The 23,642-nt window shown below is 49.7% G+C and overlaps 1 long non-coding RNA gene across 1 annotated transcript; it reads left to right on the top strand.

Annotated features, from left to right (window-relative positions):
- The first annotated feature begins 1,350 nt into the window (after positions 1–1,350).
- LOC129785318 (uncharacterized) lies at positions 1,351–10,214 on the top strand. The gene is made up of 3 exons (XR_008749228.1): positions 1,351–1,559; positions 2,681–2,906; positions 10,096–10,214. It is a non-coding gene; the product is annotated as an uncharacterized LOC129785318 (long non-coding RNA).
- Positions 10,215–23,642: the final 13,428 nt, after the last annotated feature.

Raw genomic sequence — 23,642 nt, 5'->3', positions numbered from 1 at the left:
ATTCTTCAGAGAATGGGTCCTGTACAGAGATTTCGACAACGCTGTCCTGGGTTGATGTTACATGTCCCTTTCCCTCTGCTTGTGTTTTTGCAATACTGGCAAGACGTTGTGACCCTCCGAGGCTGCTGGGTGAGCTGTGCTGCTCTGGGAAGGCAGAAGTAATTTATCAGAAACCAAACTGCCAGCTGTGCCTCAGAGCAGGGGAGCAAGGCATCCCATGGGAGGCAGTTTGACAGGCAAAGGAGTTAGGAAAGGTGACAGGTCTTGAAGGACAGCATCTTCCAGGTGCAAGAATGGGCTATCCTGATATTGAGGACACCTCCCCGCAAGGCAGTAGGAGCCAGGTGGCAGAGCAGGTAACACACTTTCTTTGCATCTCCTAAAGAGTCCCCTACCCCTAGGCAATAACCCCCCTCATGACTTCCAGAGATCGTTGCCCCCCAGCCCATGGGGCTGATGGCTTTCTTGCAACAGCCCTGGGAGGAACTGGGGCAGGGTGTCATTTGGTGTTCCTTACCAGCCACTCTTCCTTTGTAAGCCGGAGGCAAGATTTTGTCATGTAACCTACAAAGTGACACTCAGAAAGACAAACAGATGCATAAGGAGACTGGCTTAGCTAGGCAGGGGAATCATGACCTGACGTGTTTCACACTCACCAAAAATGGAAAGGAACCGAAGTGAAACCAGTTGTTTTGTGGGAAGTGCAAATTCAGAGAGGTGTTTTTGTAGCGCTGAGCACCCAGGGACTTTGGGTTGGGATGGGGATGATGGGTCATTACTGCAATATAGACAACTCACGTGGCTACTCTCCAGTTTATAGCTGTCCTTAGACTCCTGGAGTGGGCGAACAAAAAAAAACACAGATGAAGGTGCTCACTTCGATGGGAACTAAGGCATTATATACAGCTTCTTGCCATCTTTACCTTTCTTACCTGCTCAGAATAAAGCCAAGCCCAACACATTAGGAATGACAGTGGGAAGCCAGCCTTAAGGAGACCTTCTTCTAAGAGCTGTCAATAAAGATTACCTTTTGTAATGCCTCACAGGTAGTCTGCTCCCTGCCTGCCTGCTGGATAAGACAGCACAGGGAAGATCATAGCGTGTTCAAAAGTAATACCCCAATCAATGCAGACTGCCCACCTGTCTGATGCAAGACAGCTTTGATAAGCAGTATAGGGAGGCTTGGTGAGTCTCCATACCCCTCTGTTACTCTGTGGACTTCTTAAAGTTCACCTGGGACTGTGTCTTTTTTCCCAGCTTTCTTTGGAAATCCCTTGTTAACCTGACCTTTTTTAATGTACTATTTTGTCCACTTGTGATGTTCTTCTTTTGGATTACTCCCCAGACTACATAAAAAGCCAGTGTTGGGATGTTGCCTCCCAGGGCTGAGCAGAGAGGTTGCCTTCCTCACCGTGCTGGCAGTGTTTAAAAAGATGAAGAAGGCTGACGTGCTTGAATGCCCTATCTCGGGCACAGCTGCTTCAGTGAAGGGGCTTCTTACCCTCTGTACTGTCGCTGCCTGCAGTTCCCTGCAACCAGATGTGATGGCTTCAGGGGAGGTAGGTATGTTCATCTTTCAAGCAGGGGAGTAGAAAAGATGCTGTGGGGAAAATACACTCAGGAGATTGACCAGGGGTGGCTGTCTCCCATAGAACTTCGTAGTCTGTGGCATTTTTTTACCAAAAGAAAGTCAGTGTTTGCCCATCTTATTTAATGGAATGATCTCGTATGTTATAAACCATTCTCGTTGCCAGCAGGCTGCCAAAATTTCCAGATAGGCAGCTTAGGGAAGGAGAAAGGCTCACAGCAGAGGAGATGTTGGATGGCAACATCTTGCAGCAGTGCTGTGCTGGAAACTGAGGCTGGTGTTCATGCTGGAGTCCAAAGCTTTTGCTCTTCAATGTCAAGTGTAGCCATATCAGGTGGGCTGGGTCAGACCTGAATGCTGAGGTCAGTTCTAACTCCTTCTAAGAGATCCAGCCGACTTACAGAGGTGGAAACATGTTAGATGGAGGTGGTCTGTCTCCTACAAGTGGCCTCAGCCATGCCACTTGGAGGGAGGAGTTGGTACCCCACAAGTTGTCTCTTCCCACAGGTAGAAAGTGATGGGTGGCTTATCCTGCATCAGGCAGAGGCATCTGGGTGTGGTGTGATGGAGGTCAGCACAGAGTCCTCCCCAGTTTGACCTCTTCGGCAAACAAGTAGCTGAGAAGAAGCAGTTTCCCATGGGCTATAGGGAGAGAGGAAAGGCACCTGGCTGCTGAGGGTACCCTGTCTGCAGGGTGAGACATACCCTGACTATGACCAACTTCTCTCCACCACTGATGACTATGGCCTAATTTACTGTCAGACAGTTTACATTGACGATGCTCAGTTTTAATGACCTGTATGTCAGAACTTGGGCAGCAGCCACAAACCACAGAGCTAGAGGACAGACACATGAGAGGAAATTATGCCACCAAGAACAGCTGAAACTGGGGCAGCCACCCCTGGGGCACGAGGTGTTTGACTGACAGTGCTTCCCCCATCCTGCAGGAGCTGCAGGGCCACGGTTGGAGGCTGCTACCTCAGCCCAGAACTTCAAAACCCATTTTCATTCTTGTTTGGGGATATTACTGGAAATCACAGGTCAGCAGTGGCTCCAGCCAGTTAACCCTGTCATGTACCCATCTGCATCCAGGTTTCTTCCCTGGGCTCGTGGAGGGCTTGTGAGCTCTCACTCAGCAGGAATCTGCCCCGTGGGAAAAGCAGAGCTGGAGAGAGGGGAACAGACTGATGTTTGTGGGTAACACATCTGAAAGCACCTGCCTTCAACCTCAGAAATCCCATTTGTTCACATCTTTTGGACAAAGCAACTGCAACTTTAGTCACCTTCCCCAAGACTAATTCAGGAAACGGAGCTGCAGGTAAAATAAAATTCCTTGACTGACCTTTTTTTTTAAAAACTCTGTCCAAATCACTAGTTGCCTCTGTTGTTAAATGCTTCATGCCTGTCTTCAGCCAGTCTTGGTGGCCAAGTATGTCAGAGCTGGGTGTCACCACCACAGGGGCCACAGCTTTCCTCCTTAGCCCTCAGGCAGTGGAGGGAGGCCTGCAGCAGCTAAGCTGTTTTGTGTTGATAACCACACCTATATAGATATTTAGATGTCTGTAGTATCTGCACCATATCTACCACCATGTGTGAGCAAATCTGGGCACTATCCTGGCTTGAGAAGATCCATCTTCCCCCCCCTCTCCCCATCTGCCACTGCTTTTGATGCTGCTGCTGCACAGCAGCTAATGCCTTCTTTCTTAAGTGCCTTGCCCGCTGTAGTGACTCTGACACAGGGTCTGCTCCTTGCTGTGCTCGCATATGGCAGCTGTTAGAACCAGAGTGAGCACCGGCAGGACCCCAGCCAGCCTGTGTTGTTGAAGACGTTCCCACCGCCTCGTCTGGTGCCTGGCAGCTCCGTTTGGCCCTTGTCTTCTCACAGTATTTATCACCCAAACATCCTTTTCTTGTAGGTGCAACTTCTCATACAGGTCTCATTGGAGACGGAAAATTGATATAAATTTCCTCTGAATGAGGCTTAGCTCATTTGCAGTGCCTTGGCATCAGCAAGGTGTGGTTTAACCAAAACAACCACAGCTCTGCTCATTTTCTTGGCAGCGATGCTGAGAAACTGGGTAGTGGAGCAACCCCTCGGCTGACTTTGCCCAGTCAGACATTTATGGCCTCTCATCAAAGAAAGGCAGGGGGATGTGAGCGTGCTCGCACTTAATTTTATGGTTTTTATAGCGGAATTGGTTTGACTGGAAGTTTTCACAGCATGTTTGTTCGTGAGTCACATATGAATAGGAAAGCAGAGGTGGAATCCTTTGGGGTGGTGTTTTGCAGCACAGTCTGAGTGACTTGGCAGTCTCTGTTTTCCAGGCTCCTGAGAGCGAGGATAGGAGCCTCAGGGTGTCTTAAGCATCAAAGGAGGCGGCTACACAGTTCTGGAAGTGCCTGCAAGAAGGTTTTTGCAGCCCAGCTGGGCGCCTCATCCAGGTAGACTTTTGAAGGACTTCTTACGAGTCTGACGTGTTTAGGAAGTGCTAGAAATACTCCGGGAAAGGGACCTGCACCTTCCAGGTCCCCACAGCAACCAGAGAGCTGGTTCCTCTGTTTCCTCCGCAGGAACTGAGACAGAGGTGTCCGTGGGTGGTGGCTGAGGCAGCCTCCTGTTGGGAAGGAGGCTTCAGTTTCAGGCTTGGTATTCCTGAAATATGTATCTGTGACTGGTGCCTCCAAGCTCTGTCTACAATGCTGAGGTATTAAATCCTTGGCTCCATCACTGTTTTGCTTTTCCTGTCTATTTAGAGGAATATACGGTTGCTATTTAGCACATACATGGCACCAAGCACTCAGATCTTGGTAGGCGCTTCTGTCCACACTCCTCTCTACCTGTCTAAGCTACCAGAGGGTTTTGCAGATTTTCATGCAGTTTGAAGTTTTGCAAAAAAATCACGGGGAACTGCATGTTTTCAAGTATCTAAACTTGAAGATTGATCTGATACTGAGAACAGGATTACTTGGCAGCTCCAAGGTTGGAGAAAGCTTGGTGGAAGTAGGGAAAAATGTTATTTTGGCAGGCTTTTGAGAAGCATAACTTTTGGGCAAGTGGAACAGCACATAGATGACAGAAAAAATAGGTAAGGATGTAAAAAGTTTTTGTTTTGTTTTGTTGTTTTTTTTTTACTTAAGGGATCTGTAGAAGGCAACTTTGACAGTGCCTTTGCCATCCTCTGCTTATTTTGTTTGGCATTTGCTGTTTGCTCATCCTCACAAACTTCATTTTGACGTGCGGAATTAGACTCTATAACTCGAAAGTTATAAAGTAGGTATGTTTATTGCGCGCAGATGCACGGGGGATCGCTCCTCCACAAGCGTGCATACCCGAAGTGACGAACCATCTCACATTTATACAATGAACAAATGAATATTCAATTAACGCCTATACATATTTGTTACCTAAACCCCGCTTCGTATGTTAATTAGCTTATCAGTTCGTTTCCTGGAATGTGGTGGTCTTGCAGGTTTGTAGGTGATTCATGTTCTTGTGACCATTCGATCTTCTTCAGGTGATTCATGTCCTTGTGACCACCCGATCTTCTTCAGGTGATTGTGACCACCCAATCTTTTCCAGCAAGGAGACTTAGCACTCCCTCCCTCTAGATAGCATTTGAATGTCTCTCATCTTTTCTTATTCTCTTTTAAATAGCCCCTTTGTTAGAGGAAGAAGGGCAGGCGTCTCCCCGTCTCCCCTTTGTTAGAGGAAGAGGGGCAGGCGTCTCCTCAGAACTGTAGTTGTCACCGCACCCATGACTAGTCACCATACCCACATTCCTTAAGCAGACACATACAATCACAATCCATGTCCATTATCCCCATTTCACATTATTTCTCCATATCAATTTCCCTGTGTCTTTCCCCCCCCCCCCCCCCCCCCCCTTTAAGAAGCAGAGCATGAAGCTTTGCTAAACCCAAGCCTCGTTGTCTCAGGAACTTTTGCAGCCACAAATTTTGGAAAACATGACTCCTTAATACTCCTTTAACATTTTGAAATAAAATTAAACAACCTAACAAGACAATCCAATTTGTAGCTTGAAATTAAGTTAGAAAATTAAATGACACTTTTTGGGCTAGGTTTTTAGCCAGTTTAAACTGTTCCATCAGTCAAAGATATGCTAATTAGCAGAAGCTGAAAAGATCTGTCTCTGCAAAAAAAACATATAATGCTGTTAGCTGAAATTTTAAACTAACTTTGTACTTTTTGTTGCATTGGCTAAAAATACGTACATATATATATGTACATATTTACAGAGAAAGAGGGACCATTTCAAAAGAATAAATTAATTTCTCTGTAGCCTATCATATTTAAACAAAAACCTATGTATCCTACGAGATAAGAAGATTGCCTCCTCTGACTGGATTTTTACAAAATAGTTTTGGGATGAATAGCCATTATCTCAATGAGTAAAAACACTTAGCACAAGTGCATGGAGATAAAACCAAGCATTTCAAAGTCCTCTGCAAGTGTGGGCTGTTTTAGCTTTGGAATTTGCAGCATTCAGGATACAACGAGGCTCAGAAGCTCCCTGCAGTTTTCGCCACAGAGCTGGTGGCTGAAGAGTAAGGCTGATACTAGATAGTTTACTCAAAATTCTTAGAGTCCCACTATTGCATGGCTGTTTTAAGCTTCCTTGTTTGTTGGTTTGTTTTTTCTAAATAATGATACCTTGGGTTCTTAAGTGACTAGATCCAAACCTATAGGCAAAGTGATGTTTCTAATTTCTGTAGACTGAAATGTGTTGCTCACGGGTGGGCGAGCAGCAGAGCACCCACCCTGTGTGTTCGGGGTTGGCGGTATGGAGGTGAGAGGCAAAAAGCAGGGAAGAGAGCAGGAGCCAGAGTGCAGTGATTGCTATGCAGCGTTCTTAGCAGCAAGCCTGAGCTTACTTCGGCCATGCTCAGCACTGCCTGACATGTGTTGGTGCTTCATCCAAACGGAGACAACTGCAAAAGCGCCCCTGGTACTTCAGGTTGGTGGTGGGAGTGTGATACCAATACAAGCTCCACCAAGGCTGTCTGGAGGCTTTAAAGGCACTGATGTGCTTGACAAAGGACGGAGTGCAGGCTGTGCCCTTGGTCCTGCTCATCCCCTCTCTTTTTTTTCTCTTCATCCTCCTGTTGAGCATGGCCCACAAAGCCTCCTCCTCATCCCTTCCTCAGGCTGGGGGTTGGGAATACTGCGCTGGCTTCCTCGCCTCTCCCCACGTCCATCTCACAGGAGAGGCACACCAAGTGGAGCCTGCCTGCCGGCCTTCCTGGGATCAATGGGAGATTAGGATCTCCTTCTGTACTGCTGTGATTGACACACGTAACCCAAGTACGGCAGGAAAAAAACAAGCCATGAGCTTGCTGGCTGCGTAGGGCAGATGGTGATCTAAATACTGCTCAGTGGCAAATGGCTTTCCAGCTAAGTGGAAGCTGCTCAGGAAATGCTCTGTCTTCATAACAGAGAAACATTATTTTTTTTGTACAAAGGACAAAAACCTTGTTATTTAGAAAAAAAACACCTCTGTAAACCAAAGAAAACAAGGTGTCATGGTTGATGTGTACTTGCATGGAGCAAACTATTTCTTGCCAGGCACTTGTATCCTACAGGTATCACAGTTTGAGTGTCTGTCTATCTGCTCCGTGCTGATGCATTCAAAGCTTTCTTGCTGATGCAACCCACATCAGCAACAGTGGAGGAAATCAACAGCCACAAAGGAAGAAAGCAAAACCTGAATTCTGAAGAGAGGAGCAAGGTATAGAAAGAAGCAGCAGATGCTGATATTTCAGGTCCTGCCTGCTTTTGAAATTCATAAGGATGCAGCTAACACTCTACAAACAAAAGTACATTTCCCTCCACTCAAATTTTAAATTCTCTAGAGGTAACAAATGTTGCAAACAGACAGTTCTTGGTATTAGTTCTATTGTACATGGTGAATGCATACCGCACTCCCACACTTGTGCAGGAAAATTGAACAGTCAAAGCAGAATCTAGTTACACATTCCAGATATATCTACTGCTCAGCTCAATATATTCATTACCTGGTATTGTTCCATAGCCGCTTTCATCAATAGACATGAACAATGCCATATACAATAAATTGGCATTCATATAGTTATGTAGATTTGATAACTCCCTAAGCAAACTGTCAGTGGAAGTCCTCTGGAAAGGATGAGTTTCCACATTTTTCAGCAGACTGGGTGCAGATGGGGCCAGAGTATTGCAAAGGCTGCCTCATTCCCAGGAGAAACTGGGAACCTGCTTTAGCTGTTGCTCTGACTTGTGAGTTTGGGTCCAAAAAGCATGGTTAGATAGGGAGCCCCTGAGATGTCCCATCACCTGTGGATGCTGGCAGTTCAGCCAGCTGGCCTCATGTGTGGGTTTCGATGCAAACCTGAGAAGAGCAGCCTTGCCCTAGGAGGTGTTGCAGGGTATCTGCAAACCGCTGTGCAAGAGACTCCCGCCCATATCCTTGTGTGTTTAGTATCTTTAATGTCACTGAGTCAGCCTGAGCACCTCTCTCTGGCAATCCATGCAGTTGGGAAGGCTCTTATGGCCACCAGCCTTTGCTGCAGTGCTGGATCTGAGCTGGGATGGGAAAGAAACCTAAATCTTGGGGGACCTCAAGTCTGGTAGTCTCCTGGAGAAGAAACAAATACCATGAGAGATTTGGTGCTTATAAAGAACAGTGCCTGCCTGATGTTTGATTGTCAAAAATGTATGTTCCAAAAGAGCACCAGAGTATCTTGCTAATGAAACACATGTGAGGAAGTCTGGGGGAAGACTGCTGCCCCTGCCCGGTTTTTGTTGGAAGGTGTATGCAGGAGCCGTGGGCTGGCTGGTCTTACGTGTTTTATTATGGGGTCACAACACCACTTTGATTGCATGGCAGAAGGTCACATGGTAACTTCTGGTAGACTGATGATAGGGGTGAGATGGACAAGCTGTTGGGTGCATATTTGGCCTTTCCCAGCTCTAGAGCAGCAGCAGCAAGCTGTAAGCCAGGAGAGCTTGGGAACAATTACTCAGTTTCTGTGTCAGGTTTTGCCATATGAAACATCTCATGACACTTGTCTCAGCATCCAGGACCCACCTCTGCCCCAGGTGCCACTGAATGGAGAGGCAGCCTTGTGCTAGGTCCATCTGCAAGGCTGGGAGGTGGCAGTAACTCCTTCACCTGCTCCCGGCCTGAATTTAGCCTCAGGGGTATTACCTGCCTCTTGCAGTTCTTTTGCAACCCACAGCAGATAAGCAAGCAGCTGAGTCTCAGCACTGGTGGCGACTGCTACTCTTTCTTGATTTAAAGGACCAAAGCCCAGAAGGTCCAAGGTTTCCCACAGAAACCCACTGGCTCAGGACTTAGGACAATTTGGGCCACTTCTGCTGGGCAGCTTATAATCAGAAGCATATCCCTGGATCCGCTGGCATTGCTCCTTCTGACCCTGCCTGTCTGACAGCTCTTGGCTACCGGTGCAGGGATGCTGCTGCATCCCTCATTTCTCATGGAACTGAAGTCAAGGAATGTCACATGTTTGGAAATAACCTGTCTCTGGAGGGATGTCTGACATGTGCCACCCTACCGGTGCTGCAGTGTTTGCTTTCCTCCCTGTGTAGCTGAAATGTTGAGCCTCTGTTTGCAGAATTATGCTGCGATGGAGAGACGGGACACAGCTTGATGCAAGCAAACGTCGATTTATTGTACAGAAGCACGAGTTTATATATACTTTCAGAAGCTGCGCGTTTTAAACAGATTGGATCTTGAAGCTAAGCCTTGCATACCAGGCAATCCCCGACTGGTGGTTAACTACCAGCAATTAACAGCAAGGTGTTACCTCTCCTTGGCCCGTCCCCCCCCACTCCCCTATGCTCTCTCAGCATGACTCATCATGTTGATTGTTGTGTCTGTTCACGCTCCTTGTCCTCCCAGGGTTAGTGACCTACAAGCTCCAGCACATTCCGCTCAGCTAACTGGTTGCCACGCATGGTCCTAATTTCCAGCCCGCTCCTGCAGAATTATTTTTTTGTTTACCTACTGTCGGAGTCCTGAGGGCACTGATAGGCCTTAATGACCCTGAGCAGAGACCTCCACCCATGCACCCTGCCCATGAGCCAGGGGCCCATTCAAACTCAGGCCTGGGTCCCTGGTCCCTGCCTGAGCTGTGCTGTAGATGTGTCCGCCCACTTTCCGTTGGGCTCAGACCGTTGGTCACGGGGAGCCCACGGCCACCACAGGCAGCAGGGCAGAGCCGTGCTGGCACGCAGCGGCGCTGGCAGGAGGCAGCCTCTGGCCCAGCAGCGCTGCCACAGCACCAGCACCCCCGCTTCCCAGCCTCCCCGTCGCCGGCTGGGCCCCCCTCCTCGCTGCACGGCCAGGGCCCTCCTCTCCCGGGCAGGATGGGCCAGGCCAGCTGCTGCTGCGGCTCCAGGTGGGCTCCCCCCGGGCTCGGGGACACGCGGGCACAGCTGGGCCACGCAGCACTGACGTTGCTCATGCCCGCCGCTCTCTGCTCTGCAGGGAGGCTCTCAGCGACGCCGAGCCGGTGCTGAGCGCGGACGTGCGGCTGACCCGGGGCCGCAAGAGGAGCGAGAGGCGCCTGCTCCTCCTCCACAAGGAACTGGTGGTCGCCAAGTTGCGGTAAGACCCTCAGAGCCCAGGTCCTTGCCCCCAGCCCCGGCCCAGGGACACCCTGGCACCAGCCCCAGGCCCCGGCCCCTCGGTGCTGGAGGCACCAACGTCCGTCCCAAGGGCAGGTGGGGGACAGGGCTCTGCGCGTGGGGACCCAGCCCAAGGAGCCCCCCTCCAGCTCAGGGCCCGCCTCTGCTCTCTGCAGACATGGCACCAGCCTGCGCCCACAGCTCCGCCTGGCGCTGGACCAGCTGTGGGTGCTCAGCAGCGGGAAGGAGGCTGCGGGGCAGGATGGACAGGAGGAGGAGGAAGGCACCGATGAGGACAGCACCTCTGTCATCCTCGCCTGGCCCACCGGCTCCTGCATTGCCACTTTTGGGTGAGTCGTGGTCGGGCAGGAGAGCTTCCCAGCCGTGCCCACGCCATCCCATGAACACAGGCCTCTGCCTTGCGTGCAGAGCTGGGCAGGGAGCAGGCAGCTCGGTGGCAGGGAGGAGGGGATGGGGGATGTTTCCCCATCCTGCATCCCCTGGTCACCTTTTGGTCCCCAGAAGGGAAGGGCAAATGCAGCTGCTCAGGCAGGACAGAGCGACCCAGGGCTTGGACAGCGCCTCTGTCCCCATGACCAACGGTCTGAGCCCAACGGAAAGTGGGTGGACACATCTACAGCTTGGACAGCGACGGCCCCGTCTGCAAATGCAGGGGGACTTTGCCGCTCGCCAGGTGAGTTTGGGAAAGCAAGGAAACCACCTGCAATGGATTGAGCTGTGCTCACTTGTCCCGAGTGTCACCATGCAGGTTGGGCAGCCCGCGGGAGGATGTCACCTGGACGGACAAGGACAACTGCTGGGCAGTGCCTGCTGGATGTGCTTCTGCGGGGACACGGAGCCTCTGCTGCTGCCCGCAGCTTGCAGGAGGGTAGGGCGAAGGCTGGCACAGGCTGACCCCGTGGCACGATGGCTCTCAAGAGCCTCTAAGTCAACACCTCCGAGCCACAGCCGTGGTTCCAGCTGCTGCCTCCCTGCCCATCCTGCCGCACCACACAGCACCGTGCTGCCGGCAGGGCAGCGCAGGGCAGGGCAGGCGCTGGGACCGCTGGCCTGGGGTCTCCATTGGTGGTGTCTTACTCCGTTTTCCTTTGCAGCAGGAGGGAGCAGCAGCAGCAGCAGGAGCAGCACCAGCAGGAGGAGGATGGGGCTGCCCTGGCCCTTCGCCCTGCGGCGCACCCCGGCCGCTGCCCAGGCGCCAGGGCAGGCGGGCTCCGGCTGCAGCAGGGCGCTCTTTGGGCAGCCCCTGGCAGCCCTCTGTGGGGAGGACAACACGCTGCCCCGGCCCATCCAGGTAAGCCAGCCTGGACAGACGGGGTCCCCAGCCCTCCCTCCGGCTGCTCTGGAGAGGGCCTGCGTGTCCCCAGCAGCTGCGGGGACAGGGCACTGGGCTCTGCACCCCCAGAACCCGCTTCTGGTCCCAGACCCTTTGTGGCGCTTGGGCAACCATGTCTGGGGCAGAGCTCTGGTCCATTCTGGGCATTCCTGGGGAACAGCGTCCCCCAAAGAGGGGGGAACCAAATCCTGCCTCTTCCTGCCTCTGGGGGCTTATCAGAGCTTTCTGACTCTGTCATTGCAGGTGCTGACCGATTTTCACGGGCTGAACCGCTGTGACTCCTGGGCCCCTGCAGCCGCTGTTGACAATAAAAGAATCTTTTCCCTCTCCTGACCGTGTCTGCCATAGGGTCTTCTGGAGTGGGGAGCGCTTGTGCTGGGGTGGACCCTCGGGGAGGAGTTTGGCATTGTCCCTTGCCCCAGCACCCTTTCCAGCGGGCATCGGGGCTGAGCTGAGGGGCTTTAGGAGGAAAAGCAAAGCACAGAGCCACACAGGAGGGGGAGGTTGGAAGGGACCCGTGGGGGTCCTCTGGGCCAAGCCCTCTGCTCCAGCACGCTCACCTAGAGCAGGTCGCAGAGAACTGTGTGCCCTTGGCCTTTGAAGATCCCCAAGGACAGAGACTGCACAACCTCCTTGGACAACCTCTGCCAGCATCGGACCACCCTGAAAGGATAAAGTTCCTTTCTCATGAGCCGATGCAATGTCATGTGTTTTAATTTGTACCCATTACCTCCGTTGCTTTCAGTGGATACTCTTGAGAAAAGCCTGGCTCCTTCATCTTCATTCCCTCCCAGAAGGTTTATAGTTACATAGATAGATACTATGTACATATCTACATGGCTAACACCACCACCCCATCTTCCCTCCCCCTCTCCCCCCACACACACAGGTTTTCTTGTCTTAAGCGTGCCAGCTTAAAAGCACCAGGGTAAATTTGGCTTCCTTGATACTCCTTTTCTTCTGTGTAACGTCTGTGTGGTGTGTCCACCAGCTTCATGCCTGCAGTGCTGCTCCTCTCTCTGGAAATGGCTCAGAAAGGGAAATGAAGCTATGGAAAATAGCAGCCTGTGCAAAAGAACAAGTTAACTGGACTAGAACTACTCAGCTGGGGAAAAAATGGCTTAGGGAAGACATGCCAAGGATGTGAAGAATGATGAATGCTAAGGAGAGGCCATAAAGGGACTGGTTACATTTCAGCTTCCAGCAAGACTCAGCTGTTGTCTAGGTCATAGTGAAGACAAAGAGCAGGTTCCTCATAGACCATGCACTTAAAACCACTGCTATACACTGTAGAACTTAAATGGTGTACAATCACAGCTTTTTCTTGATAAAAATCCTTCCAGAAAATATTATTCTTAAAGGTAACCACACCTGGGAACTGTAAGCCCATTGCTCCACCTGATTTGGGACAACTGTCCATCTCACTGTGCAACAGCCTGGAGCAACAGCTTTTTTCTCCTCCAAGCCTGGAAGCTCATACAACTGAAAATAGAAAATGGACTCATATTAAAACATGAACATTTTAATTTATGCATCTGATTGATATTATGCTGTAATTAAATTATATTCCCATGGTGTGTATAACATCAGGGTTGTAGTAATACAAATAATTACTAATTAACTCTAATCAGATCAGTTAGCAAATGGCAGATTCCAGATGAGTAAGCTGGCCAACAGTGTGTGGTGAGGAAAGCCAAGGAAGAATGAAGAAAAGCTAATTTGTGCTGATGGATAAGGGAGGAAGTGAAAATAACAGGAAAATGATTTTTAAGAGAACTCTCCTGCCAAAGAAAACAAGAATGCAATCTTAAAGGATCCTCTAGGCAACAGTCCTCACCCTGCAGCTCAATTCTTGGAAAAGCCTCCACTTTGACCTGTCACACTGTGCCTTGACACCCTCCCAAATGCTCCTGCCTCTCACTATGCTTTGGTGCTGAAGTAAATAAAGGGCCAGTACACAATACCTTCAGCCAAAGGAACCCTCCTAAGCTGCCTCCCAGCTGACAATTCTTTGATGATGACAAGTGATGATGGCACTTCAGTGCCTTTCTCGGCATGCCAGCAGCACCTTGGCATAGGAATTTGGGAACGAGTTCCTAATCAGTTGATCCCACTCATCTCCAGGTAACTGCAGTGCTGCAGAGGCAACTTTGAGCTGCAGAGATGGCTGGATTGGGAAGGCCCGGGCATATGTGGTGGGAAGAGCAGTGTGACAAAATACCTGGGCATGGGTGTCAAGAAGCACAGGTCGCAGGAAAGTACAGTATCTGGATGGTGCTGAAGATGCAGAGAGCCCAGCTTGAGCACACTAGAGTATGTCTCCCAAGGCTTCCTCTCTAACTAGCAGATAATCACAGCCCTCTGACATGTAATTCAGAGCATTAATCTCTTGTTCTGAATTGCCCTCTGGAGACACTGATTTCTCTCTATTAACTACTGCAGGAGCCAGCAGAGAATGAGTCCAACAGGAGTTCAATGTTTTGCTGCAGTACACACCCCAGAGATACAGACATGATCATCTCAGACCTAAGGATGCTGGACTAGCACCTGAGCAATGTGACAGCTTAGGAAATAGTTGCAAGTGTTTGGAGTTCAGGGTCTGGCAAGATCCAGAAGGCAGGAAAAAGGCTGTTGCCTGTTGCCCTTGCAGAGCCAGATCAGTTGAGGACATTGTGTCTAATGTTCAGAAGAAGGTTGATGTCAGGACTGGGTGGGAGCCAGGGGCTTGGGCAGCGTGGGCTGAACAGATGGAGTGTGTGTCTTGGTGCCTGCAGCTTCTCTTCTGAGAGCACCAGCATGGAGCTGCTTGGCTGTGTCCTCAGTGCCATGAGGTCCCAGCTCTGTCTAGCATGAGCCCCATCGACCAGCACTGGGATCATGTTTCTCTGAGCTTCTGGGTTTGTTCCAGATGTGTGGGAGCAGCCTCTGTAAGGGGAGACCAGGGCATGAGAGGAGCAGATGAGAAGGACATAAAGCATTCAGCTTAAGAGTTTTTTCCCCATTCAGGTCGTTCTCAGACCCCTGCTGGCAGGGCTAGGTCCTCACCTTCAAACTCTGGGAGTCTTTAGGACAGGGGAGATTTGTGGAAGGTATGTGACAGCAAGAAAAGAGGATCTGCCATTGCATGCGCTGGGGAGTCTTTCCCAGGCAGAAGTAAATGCTGCTGGAGACGCAGGTGGCACAGGGCAGATCCTGCCATGGGGAGCCTTCTCATGGGGAGCCTTCTCAGTGCTTCTCTCGTGCTCTTGCTGAATGGGGTCAGCTGATGCTACCTGAAGACATGTATTGGGTTGGAAGTAGCCTGACTTCCCCTTCACATCTCCCACTGACTGAGTCACCCCGTTGCTCACTCTTTCCCTCCCAAGCCCCTGCCTGGCTCTCTAGCAGCTGCAGGCTGAGCCTGGGCGCTGTGGCTTGGCCCTACTGCCAGCTGTGCGGGCTTTGCTTCCCTGCCACGCTTTAATGCACAGCGCCAGGTGTGAGGAGGCCATCCTGTGGTCTGCACCCCGGACGATAAAAGCATCCAGGTCTGCCTTTGCAGCTGGCCATAGCAGAAACCCAGCTTCACGTCCCCACTGAGCAGGGGCGCACAGCACACCCGGGATCTGACGCGGGGGACTCGGGACATGCGCTGCTTTCTGCTTGGCGCAGCTATGTCACTGTCGGCTCAACACATTTTACCTGTCCTCTTTCCGCCTGCCTCTATCAGAGGGCACCTGTGGCTCAGTCTGCTAGAGTGTCTAACCCTTCGGCTCCAGGATCATGAGCTTTACTGCACTAAAGGAGGAGGATGTGCTTCCAAAGACAGATTGCCCAGTGCAGAGGGCTTAGGATAGCTCTTCTTCACAGGACCGAGGAGAATTTCTCTGCACATCAATGAAGTATGAGAATCTGGGACTGGGGCTTCCTATGTGATAGCCAATATTGCAATCCAAACATCTGTTTCTGGCTTGAAACAGCAAAATATTGTATTTCAGCAGTTCCTAAAAAAAAAAAAAAAAAAAAAAAAAAGAAAGAAACCAAAATATTTTTAAACAGTTTGGATCTGCCAAACAAATTTTCAATTAAAAGAAAATTCAAAATGTCCTTTTGCCAGCTGGACTGCAGTTTGATGGGTATCAAATATTTTAGAGGCAAATAATTTCAAAAGAAAATAGCCTGTGTTACATCTCAAAAAGGTCAGTGAGAAATATTCTGCCATTGTGAAAGGGTTTCACTTTTTATTTTCTCAATTATAAAATGTCCTTGAAACAAACATCTTCCTTCAGCCAAGCCTTCCTTTAGATTAAATGGCATTTTCTGATGGAAAATGTTCTAAGCAAACACAAAATGATTAGAAAATGTGACCAGCTCTAATTGCTGCTGTGTGCCAAGAGTATGGCAACAGGTCCTTTTCTTGGAGGGCAGCAGGAAAAGGGAAGTTGCCTGAGCTTTTTTTTTTATTTGATGATTCAACAAGTCACTGGCTGCTCAGAAGTTACTGGTAAGAGTTCACAGGCAAGACTTCAGAAATCATCAAATGAACTAATTTATCAAATTAAAAAATAAAGCAAGAAGAAATTGCTTTAGATTGTGCCAGGGGAGGTTTAGATTGGATGTTAAGAAAAAATTCTTCACCAGAAGGGTTGTCAAGCCCTGGAATAGGCTGCCCGGGGAGGTGGTTCAGTCACCATCCCTGGAGGGATTTAAAAGACGTGTAGATGTGGTGCTCAGGGACATGGCTTAGTGGTGGGCTTGGCAGTGCTGGGTTAACGGTTGGATTCAACGATCTTAAATGTCTCTTCCATCCTAAACAATTCTATGATTCTATGAAAATTCCTGGAATCATCCTTCCCACATGGATGCTGAAAAATTTTGGCCTTAACTATGCATGCTAGAAGAACCTCAGGGAAGAGAACGGTGCAGTAGTTCATATTCTCTTTTTCCTCAGGGATGGACCACCAAGCACTGGAATAAAAGTTTTGCTCCCACCCCTAATCTACACAGGGGTTGTATCTGTCACCCAGTGGATGGAGTGGGGCACACAGTAGCTGGTGAGGTGCCAGAGATGTGCCATGGGGTTTTGCTACAGGTGACTCAGGTGACAGGACACTGGCTCTAGGAGGCTTCTCATTGCACCCAGATTGGCAGGTCAGTGTCTGTAGCTGATGATACTCACTGATCCTCAAAAGGTCTTGGGAGCAGGAGGGAAATGCCCTTTTTACTGTCCCATGGACCAAGGAATTTGCACCTTCTGTGAGAGCCACAGAGCATTGCACAGCTGCGCAACAGTCTGCAATCTGCAGCCAACCCAAATGACAATGCAGCTCAGGAAGGAGGGAGTGATGTGCAAAGCCAGACCTTCACTCTGGGAGACGAGGGGAGAATTTTCTACCAACCCCAAGGGACTGTACAGTCCTGCTGCAACACAGAAAGCTGTTGGATGGAGGCTAAGAGGAAGAAGAAGGTCTTGCCCTACCAAGACATCTGGAATGGTGATTTTTCTACAGACCATTTTATTTTAACCTCTCATGTAAGATTTTCTCATTTGACTAGCCCACCTCTGTTAGTCACAGCTGGACACACCCCAAAACTGCTTGTCACAGCCTGAGGAGGTAGTTGAACACAATGCTTTGTGACCATATCCATGCTTTAGAGACCTCTGAGAGAGCTTCTTTGAGCCCTGGTGGCTTTCTGACTGTCCAGCAGCATTTTTGCAGGCATGCTACTTCCATTCCGTCTGAGTAGCAGCTGTACCCAATGTTCTTTCTGGTCTCCAAGATGGCTCACTTCCTTGACGAGGCTGTCATTCTGTCACAGCTGTTATGTTGCTCATAACTGAAGCAATTTAGTAATAATACAAGCTGTTGCTTCGTGAGTCTGTTTTTGAAGTAAAATCTATATTACTTAGCCTGCATATTGGCTCATTTAAGCATTTATTTATTGTGATCAGTCTTGCCTCCTGGATATGTCTCAAATGAGCAAAAAAGTAATGAATGTGCCAGGGCTATAGTAGGCGTTCTTAAAATATAATGGATAAACCGGTTCTAGGACGTAATGAAGAAATGTGGCCCCAGTTCGAAATGTGAGTCAATCCCAATCCCCTGGGTGCTCAAACTCTCCTTCAGTTTGGGAGGAATTCAGAAAGTGGAGCTGCGAATTTTCCTGGACAAGCACCTGCAAAAATGGTGGTCAGCCCACATGATTTTTGCCTTTTTGCTTTGATTTGCACAGGGAAAATGAAGACGTGGTTCCCGTGGGCCCTGCAGCAGTGCTGTGGAAGGCAGGAGGCCAGGGGAGCAGGCTGCACCCGGGAGGGGGAGCTGCCCTTTACAGGGGCCTGGGCAGCCTGAAGAAGTGGATTGATCTGAACATTGTGAAGGTTGTTGAAAGCAAATGTGACATCCTGCCTCTGGGACATGCTGACCCAGCCTTGGGAAGCATGTGAGGGGCTGGTGATGGCTGGTGCCCCTGCAGCTCCAGAGGGTAAATGGCTGCACCAGCAAAGAGGGCAGCCAGCAGCCAGAGGGGAGTGATTGGGGTGATTATAGTCCCCTCTACTTGGGACAGGGGATATCCCACCCTGTCTGGGGGTCCCCAGTACAAGAGACAGAGGAACAAACCGGAGTGAGTCCAGTGAAGGCCACCAAGCTGGCTGGGAGCTGAAACACAGGGCATTGAGCAGAAGACCCAGGTGGGGTTCTTCAGAAGTCCCTGCAGACGTGAGCTATTCTATGGTCCTATATGCAGACCACCACCTCTAATTCCTAGAGATGTCAGATGACAGGATGACTCCAGAGAGCTCGTAAACAGCTCAGACAAGCTGCCGGTCCCTGCAGAGCAGTGTAGACTCTATTAAGGCTTATTTAAACACACGAGGAAATCCATGGCCAAGCTGGATCAAGACCCACCTTCCAGTGGGCCAGATCCTTTCTGCTGCAGAGCAGTGGGTGGCACGCTGCTAAGGATGTGGCAGTGCCACTGCCATGTGTGACCATCGGCTGGCCCCCACCCAATGCCAGCAAAAGATGCATTGGATGAAGGCAGCAGGGAGAAAAAAGCAGCGAACAGCTGCCTCAGAAGCATGTAGCTGGGAAGCAGCAGCGCTTAGCTCTCATGATCTGTTGTGCATTTTGTAGATGATTATCGATCAGTATTGTTTGGTTTTTTCTGTTGAAATCCACTGCAGTATTCTCTTTAATGGAGAACAAACCAGTTCATTTTCCTGTGTCTTTCTGTTCAGTATATGTTATGTGTACATATATATATGGATGTATAAGGATGTATACACCTGTATGTGTACATATATGGCCCTGGCTACAAAACAGCATGAGTCTGAAAGAGGGGGAATGCCTCTGAGTTTTCTGGAGGGACAAACTGGATCTGAGAGGTATGCAAACACCTGACCTTGTGCTGGGAAGGGAAGGCTGCTGTAACCCACCTGGTGTATCACTCCGGCTGCTTTACCTCCACACAAGCCAGTCTTGTCACTGGTCAGGAAAGTCTGTAGATGGAGGGGTTTGACCACAGCAAAATAGGCCACCACAGAGTTGTCGTCCAAGATAAGTGGTTTTCTCCCCAGATGCATGGTACTGTGGTTGTGTGGAACTGCAGATTGGATTCAGTAAATTACAGATTCTTTCCCACCTCAGACCTTATAAAATCTGTCTCCCAGAGCCCTTTTCTGCACTTCTGCTTCCTTCCACAGACAGCGATACCCTGAAATGGCTAGAGCAGCTCATTGCGAGAACACTTGGAGGTGTCCAAAGAGGGAAATGTGATGGCACGAAACGAGTTGCAACTGCCTTTCAACAACTGCATGCCGCAGGGTCACCAGAGCTGCTTCATAATGCATAAATACGAGACACATGTTGTCCTTCACCATATCACCATAAACTGCAACAGTGCTGGCAGCTCCTGCTTTCATTCCCTTGACACAGCGGTGATCCTGGTGTCTGTAACACTGAGTCCTGTCTGTGATGTCTGAAGCAAAACCCCATGTTATGTGTTGCACAAGAGAAGTGGAACCATGGGCTGAGGTGACCAGACTGCCTGAGGAACCACCCCGTGTTGATAATGCAGCAGCTGTGAGCAAAGCCATGTAGCCAGCAAAGAGCATTCCTTGTGCTGGCCTGATGCAGAAAGTGGAGCTGGTGCAGGATGCTGAGAAAGGCTGGATTGGTTTAGTTGAGAAAACTGACACTGTTCTTGTCATCCATCTCCATCTCTGCCTCCTGCCTTGGATTTGAAATTGTCTCAGCCCAGGACTAGCTACTTGGACCACATCTTGCCCTGAAGAAGCCAGGTATATTAACAAGGTCTCCTAGGTGCAGCCCTTCTGCAAATACTCATCCTTGGTCTTGTGTTGCTAATAGGCAAGATTAACAAATTCTGAGACTAATGAATTAAACTCTTCTCCTGCAGACTGTGTGTGTCATGGCCTGTTGTGCACTGACAGAAGCTTCACCACTGGCTGGGGCTTTTAGCAGCCTGAGTGTGTGTTCTGCAGGGTCTAACACGCAGTGCACTCTCTCTTTGTGCCCTTTCTCTGGGAGCAGTGACTGGGCACATCTCTTCCATTGCACTGCTCCTTGCTGTGAAGTATATAGGCACTTAACCGTATTGAAGAAGTCCACAGCCACTGTCAAGTTCTGTTGAAAATGTCCACTAAATTAAAAAGTCCCTCAGGTCAGAAACACCCTCCGGCCAGCCAACATCGTGTGCACTGATGCAGGAAGAAATTAAGGAGAGATTACAGAGAGGCCGCTGGTTGTTGGCTGCCTGTGAATCTCCCCCGCAGCTCACCAGGTGGTATTTCCCCAGCTGTAAAGGGGGGCATGGCACCCAGCCCAGAGAAGGTGATTGCCACTGATGCTGCCATGGGCAGGCAGGCAGGCCCCCCATCTGCCCCCCGTCTGCCCCAGCCTCAGTGTACAGTGATGCTCCCCAGCAGCTTCACTGTGCCCTCCTCCTGCCTCGGCAGGGAGCTCATGCAAACTGGCCACCCGGTGGGTGTTGCATGGGAGATGGGAGAAATTCATTTCAGGCTGACAGAGCAATAAAGAGCGCTCGAGGCAAGGAGGATTCCCGAATGAAGGCACCGAGAATCAGTGGAGGTATCAGGGGGTTATGAAATCCCATCAGATGGCAGATGTAATGTGTAATTAGTCTCTGACCCAGCACATTAGTTGCTGAGAGTCTTTCTGTTCCCTTGAGCTCTGAGACTTTCACAAAGAGAGTTTTTTTCTTCCCTCTCGGTGAGTCTCCAGCACTCCCCATGAATCTTTTGAGGTTAATCCACAATGACATCCTACATTATACGATTAAGCGGAGCCTTCCAACCCTGGACTTTACAGCTTGATATTTTCCCTTGTAGTAGATCTTAGCTATCATTACAGCTTGTCATCTCGTAAAGGTATCCAGTGCCACTACTTTGACATTTCCTGACTGAGCCAATACGGGATGAAAGTCTCACTTCAGAAAGGGAGGGAAGCAATGAGGCAGCTGCAGCCTTTGGGAGACTGGCTTTTCTCCTTTCTCCCTCTAGAATGACAGAAACCTTTTGTAAACTGAACAGGATCTCTCTGTGTCCAAACACAGGACAGAGCACTCTGCAACCCCAAAAGTGATGTTTATTGAAAATTAAATTGCTTTTAAGCCTGGAGAGAGCATAAAAGGAGCAATGGCTTCTGAATAGCAGGTAAATTTAAGGGTCGAGCTCAAGTTGAACTGAATGACAGGTACGTTAACTCAGTTTCAAAAAGTTGCTTTGAAAAACGAAAGCACACAGAGTAATTTTCTTGGTGTCCCTCTATAGATAAATAAGCTTTCAAGGGTCTATCCTTACCTGTCAGTACTTCCTTCTGACTTCTTCCATTCATCATGCACAGCAGATGTAGCATCCCTGTCTCTCCTCCATGGTCCCACAACCCTTCCTTTCCCAAAGGAGGGGTTACAAACAGAGAATAGACATCAGCAACAAGCAACCAACAATTAATAATGGTCATCTGCAAATTGCTTTCTTAGTTCAACGATTGCTGACAACATTTCATAGGCAGTCTTGAATGGTATGGCTCTAAACAGCAGGAGTAATTGCTACAGCAACTTATGAAGATATTCCTGTACCTGACTGTAATTTGCCAGTTCACACAGGTTCATATGCTGTGGCATCACTCAGAAATGCCAGCATCATCTGGGTAAGGCAGACGCACATACTGGTCTCTCTGCCAGCTTGCCTGAGCGCACAATAGGAAGTTCACGCCAGATTTATTCTGTCTGGGGGAAGACAGGTGGGACCTGCTCTGACACAGAGCTTATATGTGGAAAGATAACATGACAGCTTATTTTTTGGTACATCTGAACCAGTGGAGCACTTGTCAGCCCATGGCCTGTAGTGGTTTGCAGCTGGTACTCAGAAAACAAAAGCTGGTGGGGTGGTTTCGGCTGCAGTGTGGGTTACACAAGCTGTTCTGTCTGAATAAAAGGACACAAATTTGATGTGGCTGCCCAGTTTCAGAGCTGTGTTTCCAGCTTAAGCAACAGGGACTTGTGATTTCATTTGCACACATACCCTCCTCCCTTGTGCTGATGAAAAGGGCTAGAAATCTCCCCACGAGTGTTTGGAAAGCTGTTTCCTGACTTTGCCAGCCTAAGGTTTTCGTCAACATCAAACAAGGTCATAGGCAGCCCAAGGCATCACTTTTACCTTTGGTTCTTGCTGTTCCTCTTGCTCTCAGATATCTTATGAGAGCCCAAACCATGTTTGTCTTTGCTCTTTCTATCTGGGCCCATCAGGATGGCAGGGCTCTACACGTCTCCCAGGCTGATGCAGAAAGACATATTGGTGTGCAGCAGAAAAATTGATTTCCACAGCTGGCATCTTCCAGGAGTATCAGTGCAGGTGGTGAGATATATAGCCCACCCAAAATTGGGGTGAGCCTCTCTTTCTTCAGAACAGTCATGTATGAAAACTGAAAGCGCTTGATGTCGCTTACATGTCTGTGAATGTGCACTGACTTGCTGAAACCACACGCCTTTGCAAGGTCACCCCAGACACTTGCTCTGCTCCTGCAGCTCTGTGAGGGTCAAGACCCTCTCTGCCAGGATGGCCCCACCGGCAGGCTGACCTGAGCCTGCTGGCCCAGGGCACACTACAAACTACAGGAAGGTTTGTTTCAGGTGCACAGGTAAAGCAAAGCTAGATCCTAAAATCTGTCTCTGCAACAGGCTGCTTCAACATCTCAGGTGGGTGGTAGCTTATAGCTGCCTCCTCAGACTGGTGCAGTGAGGTGACACGGACAGTGTTTTGAGAATCAACGTTTAGAAATGCAGCAGCTGAAACGCTGCACCAGCTGCTCTCAGCCCACTGCAGGCTGAGCAGAGGGTGATATTCTTGCAGCAAGGGAATCCTTTAAGGCAAATGCATCCTCCTGCAAGCTGTAAGACAGCACCAGCACACCCCGTGTGGTCCTTCTTGCATGGTCCTTCTTGCTCTTCCACCAGCTGCTCCTGCACAGAGGTGGTTCCTCTGCTTCAGCCACATCACAGCATGTGACAATCCCAAAGCCTGAGCTGAGGAATCCCTGAGTGAAATGCTGCCTCTGCATCATTTCCTTCAAATTTCTCCTTCCTCCTCATCAGAACCTTCCTAACACTGAGAAGCAAACCCGTCCCACCCAGCTTCAGAGATCTGTGTTTAGCAGAAGCTCAGGCTGTGGCATCGGTGTCAGTGGCACGTTCTAGTCTTCATGCCGTAGATTTTTCTTTAAAGGAATATATCTGTTCTGCCAACCAGAGATGCTGCAGCGGGCCATGCCAACATCACTGACCTTAGGAAGAAGCAGGTTCCTGTTCAGCTCCTGACTGACCCACAGCCCTGGCTCAGTCCTGCAGCCCACGCTGCAGATATTCAGCAAACTAGACCCAAACTAAGGCAGAAAGCTATCAACGGGAGCTTTACCCCCACTTTGGGCTACAGCGAGTCCCAGGTCTACCTCCCTGGGATGCAAGCCCCCTCTAGGTTCCTGCTCACCCCCCTGGACTGCCATGGCAAGTGGCAGCCCCATGGTTCATGG

Source organism: Falco peregrinus, chromosome 11 (assembly GCF_023634155.1).
Source record: "Falco peregrinus isolate bFalPer1 chromosome 11, bFalPer1.pri, whole genome shotgun sequence".
NCBI lineage: Eukaryota > Metazoa > Chordata > Aves > Falconiformes > Falconidae > Falco > Falco peregrinus.
Note: the sequence above shows the minus strand (reverse complement) of the source record. Positions and strands in the feature narration are given on the sequence as shown.